The sequence below is a fragment of the Rhizophagus irregularis genome, chromosome 23, assembly GCF_026210795.1.
Source record: "Rhizophagus irregularis chromosome 23, complete sequence".
NCBI lineage: Eukaryota > Fungi > Glomeromycota > Glomeromycetes > Glomerales > Glomeraceae > Rhizophagus > Rhizophagus irregularis.
Genome location: NC_089451.1, coordinates 3,427,091 through 3,437,855, shown reverse-complemented (window position 1 = coordinate 3,437,855; position 10,765 = coordinate 3,427,091).

Genomic DNA, 10,765 nt, shown 5'->3' with positions numbered 1-10,765 from the left:
CCGACATTATCATAATTCCGGCCTGAAAAAATGTGTACAGCCCATAGTAAAAAATTTTTTCACCACTTGACCCCTATATATATATTTCTGGGTCCTATAAGGCTTGATGATCGACATACATTTGATGTGCAAATTTGTTTGTTGTACTGTATATACTGTACATGATGTAATTGTGATCAACATTTTTGCATGTATTTTGCACGTATGGGCTGATTTGACGCATTGCATGTGATAATTTCATAGTAAATGGGAATTAGTTACTATTTGGTATGATGCGTCAAATCGGCCCATATGATAAATAATATTACCATATACTGTATATCCATACAAATAAAAGCATTTAATAATAATTTTACATTATCTTTTCCAGTCAGAGAGAAATCAGAGAATTTTAATATAATTATATAATAATGGCTTATAATAATAATAAAGGTAATATTTTTAAACAAATTCTCAATAAAATAAAAAGTAGTATTAAAGAATTCAAAGAGAAATTTGAAGAAAGTAGTACTAAGGAATCTAAAAAAGGTATATTAAACAAAGTTGAAATATTAAATCTTTATTTGTAAATGCATTTAAATACCATCTATAATTATATCTTATGTAATAATATACAAATATAATTTTCTATATAATACAAAAATCACATTAAATAATTTATTTAATAATTAATAATACTATAGTTGGTAAGGTATCAGTTATTTAAATCTTTAGTTTTTTACTTTATTTATTTTGCATAATATTTGAATAACTAAAATCTTAAACAACTATTTAATAATTGATTATATTACAGATGGTAAGCTACAATATATATTATTTTATTTGCTTAATATCTTATATAACTTAACTAATTATATTCTTAAAATATAACTAGACTGTAAGTAATATATTTAATTTACAGTAAATATTTTATATTATGTCATATCTAACTAATTAAAATTAATAATATATAGGGTGTAAGTTACATTTATATTTCTATTATTTATTTAATTTAAACTAACTAAATTCTTTATTTAAAAAATTATTTTGTAATTTGTAATTTATTTTAGATGGTAAGTCATATTATATATATATATATACAATATTTACATATAATTTAAACTAACCTAACTGAATTCTTTATTTAAAAAATTATTTAATAATATAGGGAGTAAGTTATTTATTTAATTACTTATTTATATAATATTTACATATAATTTAAATTAACTGAATTTTTTATTTAAAAAATTATTTAATATTATAGTTTGTAAGTTATTTATTTAATTCTATTATTACTTATTTATATATATTTACATATAATTTAAACTAACTAAATTTTTATTTAAAAAATTATTTAATAATATAGTTCGTAAGTTATTTATTTAATTCTATTATTACTTATTTATATAATATTTACATATAATTTAAACTAACTAAATTCTTTATTTAAAAAATTATTTAATAATATAGTTCGTAAGTTATTTATTTAATTCTATTATTACTTATTTATATAATATTTACATATAATTTAAACTAACTAAATTCTTTATTTAAAAAATTATTTAATAATATAGAAGGTAAGAAGTTAATTTAATTCTATTATTACTTATTTATATATATTTACATATAATTTAAACTAACTAAATTTTTTATTTAAAAAATTATTTAATAATATAGTTCGTAAGTTATTTATTTAATTCTATTATTACTTATTTATATAATATTTACATATAATTTAAACTAACTAAATTCTTTATTTAAAACTTATTTAATAATATAGGGAGTAAGTTACTTATGTATATAATATTTACATATAATTTAAACTAACTAAATTCTTTATTTAAAAATTATTTTGTAATTTGTAATTTATTTTAGATGGTAGGTTATAAATTATTTTATTTAATTATCGTCATTATTAGTGTTATGTGATTTTTTAATTTTAGCCAGAATTAAATGATTGATATAGAAATTGCCTTTTTTGAATATTGTGTAATTCATTTCCCATTTTTATGAGAAATAAAATTACCTTTTTATTGTATAATGTTATTTAAGTTTTCACAAAAGGAAATTTTAGTCAGAATTATAAAATTTGGCTGAAATTATAGGGGAAATAGGATTTTTCATACTAAAAAAATTGTCTGTAAAAAACGAAAACAAGGAGGGTGACATGGGATGACAAATTATATATCATTAAAATCACATGACTCTGATGATGGCAATTTATAGCAATTTTATAATTATCATTACATATTTATATAATATTTACATATAATTTAAACTAACTAAATTTTTTACTTATATAGAACGTAAGTTATAAATTATTTATTTATATAATATTTACATGTAATTTAAACTAATTAAATTCTTTATTTAAAAATTATTTAATAATCTAGGAAGTAAGTTATTTATTTAATTCTATATTATTTATTATATAATATTTACATATAATTTAAACTAATTATATTCCTTATTTAAAAAATTATTTTGTAATTTGTAATTTATTTGATTTATTTTAGATCGTAAGTTAGGATAAATCTAATTGTAAAAGCCTGTTACATATCTTATTTGTAACAACTCCCAATTTTATCCAATTAAATTTAAGATCAGGCATAATGTAAACAAAAACAAAAGATCAGTTGTGTAATTAAGACAAAAGAATTTTTTAAAAAATTTGAAGAAACTGCTTATAACTTAAAATTTTGTTTATGAAACTGTCTTAAGTACATTAAGTAAAAGTTTTCCAAATTAAATTTTGCATATAAAAATTTTATTTGTAAAACACATACTAAATTTATTATGTAACAGGCTGTTACAAATACATTTATTCATTACTTAGTATTTATATAATATTAATATATAATTTAAACTAACTAAATTCTTTATTTAAAAAATTGTTTAATAATCTAGGAAGTAAGTTATTTATTTAATTCTATTTATATAATATTTACATATAATTTAAACTAACTAAATTCTTTATATAAAAATTATTTTATAATTTATTTTAGCTGGTAAGTCATTAAGTTATTTATTTAATTCTATTATTACTTATTTATATAATATTTACATATAATTTAAACTTATTAAATTCTTTATTTAAATAGAATGTAAGTTATAAATTATTTATTTAATTCTATTATTATTTATTTATTTAATATTTATATATAATTTAAACTAACTAAATTCTTTATTTAAAAAATTATTTAATAATATAGGGAGTAAGTTATTTATTTAATTCTATTATTACTTATTTATATAATATTTTCATATAATTTAAACTAACTAAATTCTTTATTTAAAAAATTATTTAATAATATAGGGAGTAAGTTATTTATTTAATTCTATTCTTACTTATTTATATAATATTTTCATATAATTTAAACTAACTAAATTCTTTACTTAAATAGAACGTAAGTTATTAGTTATTTATTTAATTCTATTATTACTTATTTATATAATATTTTCATATAATTTAAACTAACTAAATTCTTTATTTAAAAAATTATTTAATAATTTATTTTAGCTGGTAAGTCATTAAGTTATTTATTTAATTCTATTATTACTTATTTATATAATATTTTCATATAATTTAAACTAACTAAATTCTTTATTTAAAAAATTATTTAATAATATAGAAGGTAAGAAGTTAATTTAATTCTATTATTACTTATTTATATAATATTTACATAATTTATATTTACTAAATTCTTTACTTGAATAGAATGTAAGTTATGAGTTATTTATTTAATTCTATTATTACTTATTTATATAATATTTACATATAATTTAAACTAACTAAATTCTTTATTTAAAAAATTATTTAATAATATAGTTTGTAAGTTATTTATTTAATTCTATCATTACTTATTTATATAATATTTTCATATAATTTAAACTAACTAAATTCTTTATTTAAAAAATTATTTAATAATATAGTTCGTAAGTTATTTATTTAATTCTATTATTACTTATTTATATAATATTTTCATATAATTTAAACTAACTAAATTCTTCACTTAAATAGAACGTAAGTTATGAGTTATTTATTTAATTCTATTATTACTTATTTATAATATTTACATATAATTTAAATTTACTAAATTCTTTACTTAAATAGAACGTAAGTTATGAGTTATTTATTTAATTCTATTATTACTTATTTATATAATATTTTCATATAATTTAAACTTGTTAAATTCTTTTTTTAAATAGAATGTAAGTTATAAATTATTTATTTATTCTATTATTACTTATTTATATAATATTTATATATAATCTAAACTAACTAAATTCTTTATTTAAAAAATTATTTAATAATTTATTTTAGCTGGTAAGTCATTTAGTTATTTATTTAATCCTATTATTACTTATTTATATAATATTTATATATAATTTAAACTAATTAAATTCTTTATTTAAAAAATTATTTAATAATTTATTTTAGCTGGTAAGTCATTAAGTTATTTATTTAATTATTACTTATTTATATAATATTTACATATAATTTAAATTTACTAAATTCTTTACTTGAATAGAACGTAAGTTATGAGTTATTTATTAAATTCTACTATTACTTATTATATAATATTTACATAATTTAAACTAACTAAATTATTCACTTAAATAGAACGTAAGTTATGAGTTATTTATTTGATACTATTATTACTTATTTATATAATATTTACATATAATTTAAACTAACTAAATTCTTTATTTAAAAAATTATTTAATAATATAGTTCGTAAGTTATTTATTTAATTCTATTATTACTTATTTATATAATATTTACATATAATTTAAACTAACTAAATTCTTTACTTAAATAGAACGTAAGTTATGAGTTATTTATTTAATTCTATTAATACTTATTTATATAATATTTTCATATAATTTAAACTAACTAAATTCTTTATTTAAAAAATTATTTAATAATATAGTTTGTAAGTTATTTATTTGATACTATTATTACTTATTTATATAATATTTACATATAATTTAAACTAACTAAATTCTTTATTTAAAAAATTATTTAATAATAGTTCGTAAGTTATTTATTTGTTACTATTATTACTCATTTATATAATATTTACATATAATTTAAACTAACTAAATTCTTTATTTAAATAGAATGTAAGTTATAAATTATTTATTTAATTCTATCATTACTTATTTATATAATATTTTCATATAATTTACACTAACTAAATTCTTTATTTAAAAAATTATTTAATAATATAGTTTGTAAGTTATTTATTTGATACTATTATTACTTATTTATATAATATTTACATATAATTTAAACTAACTAAATTCTTTAATTAAAAAATTATTTAATAATAGTTCGTAAGTTATTTATTTGATACTATTATTACTCATTTATATAATATTTACATATAATTTAAACTAACTAAATTCTTTATTTAAATAGAATGTAAGTTATAAATTATTTATTTAATTCTATCATTACTTATTTATATAATATTTTCATATAATTTACACTAACTAAATTCTTTATTTAAAAAATTATTTAATAATATAGTTCGTAAGTTATTTATTTGATACTATTATTACTTATTTATATAATATTTACATATAATTAAAACTAACTAAATTCTTTATTTGAATAGAATGTAAGTTATAGATTATCTATTTAATTCTATTATTACTTATTTATATAATATTTTCATATAATTTAAACTAACTAAATTCTTTATTTAAAAAATATTTTGTAATTTATCTTAGTTGGTAAGGCATAATTTATTTATTTAATTCTATTATTACTTATTTATATAATAATTTCATATAGTTTAAACTAATTAAATTCTTTATTTAAAAAATTATTTAATAATTTATTTTAGCTGGTAAGTCATTAGGTTATTTATTTAATTATTACTTATTTATATAATATTTACATATAATTTAAATTTACTAAATTCTTTACTTGAATAGGACGTAAGTTATGAGTTATTTATTTAATTCTATTATTACTTATTTATATAATATTTTCATATAATTTAAACTAATTAAATTTTTTATTTAAAAAATTATTTAATAATATAGGGGGTATGTTATTTATTTGATACTATTATTACTCATTTATATAATATTTATATATAATTTAAACTAACTAAATTCTTTATTTAAATAGAATGTAAGTTATAAATTATTTATTTAATTCTATTATTACTTATTTATATAATATTTTCATATAATTTACACTAACTAAATTCTTTATTTAAAAAATTATTTAATAATATAGTTCGTAAGTTATTTATTTGATACTATCATTACTTATTTATATAATATTTACATATAATTTAAACTAACTAAATTCTTTATTTAAATAGAATGTAAGTTATAAATTATTTATTTAATTCTATTATTACTTATTTATATAATATTTTCATATAATTTAAACTAACTAAATTTTTTATTTAAAAAATATTTTGTAATTTATCTTAGTTAGTAAGGCATAATTTATTTATTTAATTCTATTATTACTTATTTATATAATATTTTCATATAATTTAAACTTATTAAATTCTTTATTTAAAAAATTATTTAATAATTATTTTAGCTGGTAAGTCATTAAGTTATTTATTTAATTACTACTTATTTATATAATATTTACATATAATTTAAATTTACTAAATTCTTTACTTGAATAGGACGTAAGTTAAGAGTTATTTATTTAATTCTATTATTGCTTATTTATATAATATTTTCATATAATTTAAACTAACTAAATTCTTTATTTAAAAAATATTTAATAATTTATTTTAGCTGGTAAGTCATTAAGTTATTTATTTAATTCTATTATTACTTATTTATATAATATTTCATATACTGTAATTTAAACTAACTAAATTCTTTATTTAAAAAATTATTTAATAATATAGTTCGTAAGTTATTTATTTAATTCTATTATTACTTATTTATATAATATTTTTATATAATTTAAACTAACTAAATTCTTTATTTAAAAAATTATTTAATATAGAGAGTAAGTTTTTATTCAATTCTATTCATTACTTATTTATAAATTAACTAATTTTTTTATTTAAAAAATTATTTTGTAATTTATTTTAGTTGGTAAGGGATAAGTTATTTATTTGATATTATTTATATAATATTTACATATAATTTAAATTAATTAAATTCTTTATTTAAATAGAACGTAAGTTATTTATTTAATTCTATTATTACTTATTTATATAATATTTCATATAATTTAAACTAACTAAATTCTTTATTTAAAAAATATTTTGTAATTTATCTTAGTTGGTAAGGCATAATTAATTATTTATTATTATTACTTAGTTATTTATATAATAGTTACATACATTATAATTTAAACTAACTAAATTCTTTATTTAAAAAATCGTTTAATAATATAGATTGTAAGTTATTTATTCAATTCTATTACAGTCTAACCTTGATATACCGATATTCGATATACCGATATACTATTAAAAACTTGATATACCGATAAAATTTTATTTTCTGACTATATGTGAGGACATATAAATATCGGTATAACTTTGATATAACGATATTTCCTAAAAATTTCATATATGTCCCAACATATCGTTATATGAAGGTTTGACTGTATTACTTATTTATATAATATTTACATATAATTTAAATTAATTAAATTTTTTTTAAAAATTATAGCTCGTAAGTTACTATAAGTCATTTATTTAATTTTATTATTACTTATTTATATAATATTTACATATAATTTACACTAATTAAATTCTTTATTTAAATAGAACGCAAGTTATAAGTTATTTATTTAAATCTATCATTACTTATTTATATAATATTTGCATATAATTTACATTAATTAAATTCTTTATTTAAATAGAACGTAAGTTATAAGTTATTTATTAATATAATATTTACATATAATTTAATCTAACTAAATTTGTTATTTAAAAAATTTATTTTAGTTAGTAAGTTATGTTATTATTATTACTTGTTTATATCATATTTACATATAATTTAAACTAATTAAATTCTTTATTTAAATAGAACGTAAGTTATAAGTTATTTACCTATATAATATTTACATATAATTTATTTAATTTAAACTAACTAAATTTTTTATTTAAAAAATTATTTAATAATATAGAGAGTAAGTTATTTATTTAATTCTATTCTTACTTATTTATATAATATTATAATTTAAATTAATTAAATTCTTTATTTAAATAGAACGTAAGTTATAAATTATTTATTTATCTAATATTTACATAGTATGATTTAAACTAACTAAATTCTTTATTTAAAAAATTATTTTGTAATTTATTTTAGTTGGTAAGGCATTAGTTATTTATTTGATACTATTATTACTTATTTGTATAATATTTACATATAACTTAAACTAACTAAATTCTTTTTTTAAATAGAACGTAAGTTATAAGTTATTTATTTAATTCTATTATTACTTATTTATATAATATTTACATATAATTTAAATTGAATAAATTCTTTATCTAAAAAATTATTTAATAATATAGGAAGTAAGTTACTTATTTAATTCTATTATTACTGTTTACATAATATTTACATATGATTTAAACTAACTAAATTCTTTATTTAAAAAATTATTTTGTAATTATTTTAGTTGGTAAGTTATAAATTATTTATTTAATTCTATTATTACTTATTTATATATTATTTACATATAATTTAAACTAATTAACTAATTAAATTCTTTATTTAAAAAATCATTTAATAATGTAGGGAGTAAGTTATTTATTACTTATTTATATAATATTTGCAATATAATTTGAACTAACTAAATTCTTTATTTAAAAAATTATTTAATAATATAGGAAGTAAGTTATTTATTTAATTCTATTATTACTTATTTATATAATATTTACAATATAATTTAAACTAACTAAATATTTTATTTAAATAGAACGTATGTTATAAGTTATTTATTTAATTTACTATTACTTATTTATATAATATTTACATATAATTTAAACTAACTAAATTTTTTATTAAATAGAACGTAAGATATAAGTTATTTATTTAATTCTGTTATTCTATATATAATATTACATATAATTTAAACTAATTAAATTCTTTATTTAAAAATTATTTAATAATATAGGGAGTAAGTTATTTATTTAATTCTATTATCACTTATTTATTTAATATTTACACATAATTTAAACTAACTAAATACTTTATTTATAGAACGTAAGTTATAAGTTATTTATTTAATTCTATTATTACTTATTTATACAATATTTACATATAATTTAAACTAACTAAATTCTTTATTTAAAAAATTATTTAATAATATAGGGAGTAAGTTATTTATTTAATTCTATTATTACTTATTTATATAATATTTTCATATGATTTAAACTAACTAAATTCTTTATTTAAAAAAATTATTTAATAATATAGGGAGTAAGTTATTTATTTAACTCTATTATTACTTATTTATATATATTTACTTATAATTTAAACTAATTAAATTCTTTATTTAAAAAATTATTTAATAATATAGAGAGTAAGTTATTTATTTAATTCTATTATTACTTATTGTCTGAGGTGTAGCGGAGGACATTAACGGTTAGACACATTGTAATGCAAGGTATGTCTGTCCGCACGCGTGATTAACCAATAAGATGTTATTATTGATTATTATCACGTGATCCGCGTGATCAGATTTTCAGTGACGCGCCTGACGTGTGATTTTAAACGAGTACTTCAACGGATCCCGTTACCTAGTTTATATAATATTTACATATAATTTAAACTGACAAATTTTTTTATTTAAAAAATTATTTAATAATATAGGGAGTAAGTTTATTTAATTCTATTATTACTTATTTATATAATATTTTTCATATAATTTAAACTGACTAAATTTTTTATTTAAAAAAATATTTTAATAATATAGTAGGTAAGTTATATTATCACTTATTTATATAATATTTGCATATAATTTAAACTAACTAAATTCTTTACTTAAAAAATTATTTAATAATATAGAGAGTAAGTATTATTACTTAGTTATATAATATTTCATACAATTTAAACTAACTAAATTCTTTATTTAAATAGAACGTAAGTTATAAGTTATTTATTGAATTTGATTATTACTTATTTATATAATATTTACATGTAATTTAAAAATTATTTAATAATATAGTTCGTAAGTTATTTATTTAATTCTATTGTTACTTAGTTATATAATATTTACATATAATTAAAATTAACTAATTTTTTTATTTAAAAAATTATTTATAATATAGTTCGTAAGTTATTTATTTAATTCTATTGTTACTTATTTATATAATATTTACATATAATTTAAACTAACTAAATTCTTTATTTAAAAAATTATTTAATATTATAGGGAGTAAGTTTTTTATTTAATTCGATTATTATAATATTTACATATAATTTAAACTAACTAAATTTTTATTTAAAAAATATTATTTAATAATATAGTTCGTAAGTTATTTATTTCTATTATTATTTATTTGTATAATATTTACATATAATTTAAACTAATTAAATTCTTTATTTAAAAAATTATTTCATTATATAGCTTGTAAGTTATTAAGTTATTTGTGTTTTCTATTGTTATATTTTATATATTATTTATTTGTTACTAACTGGATTCTTTTATTTAAATAAATACCCATTCCTTTAGTTGGTAAGTTGTGAATTATAGGTTATTATTATATATATTTATCCAATCTAAAATTTATATCATATCAAATTTCTATTTGAATTTTAGAGTAAGTGCTAATTA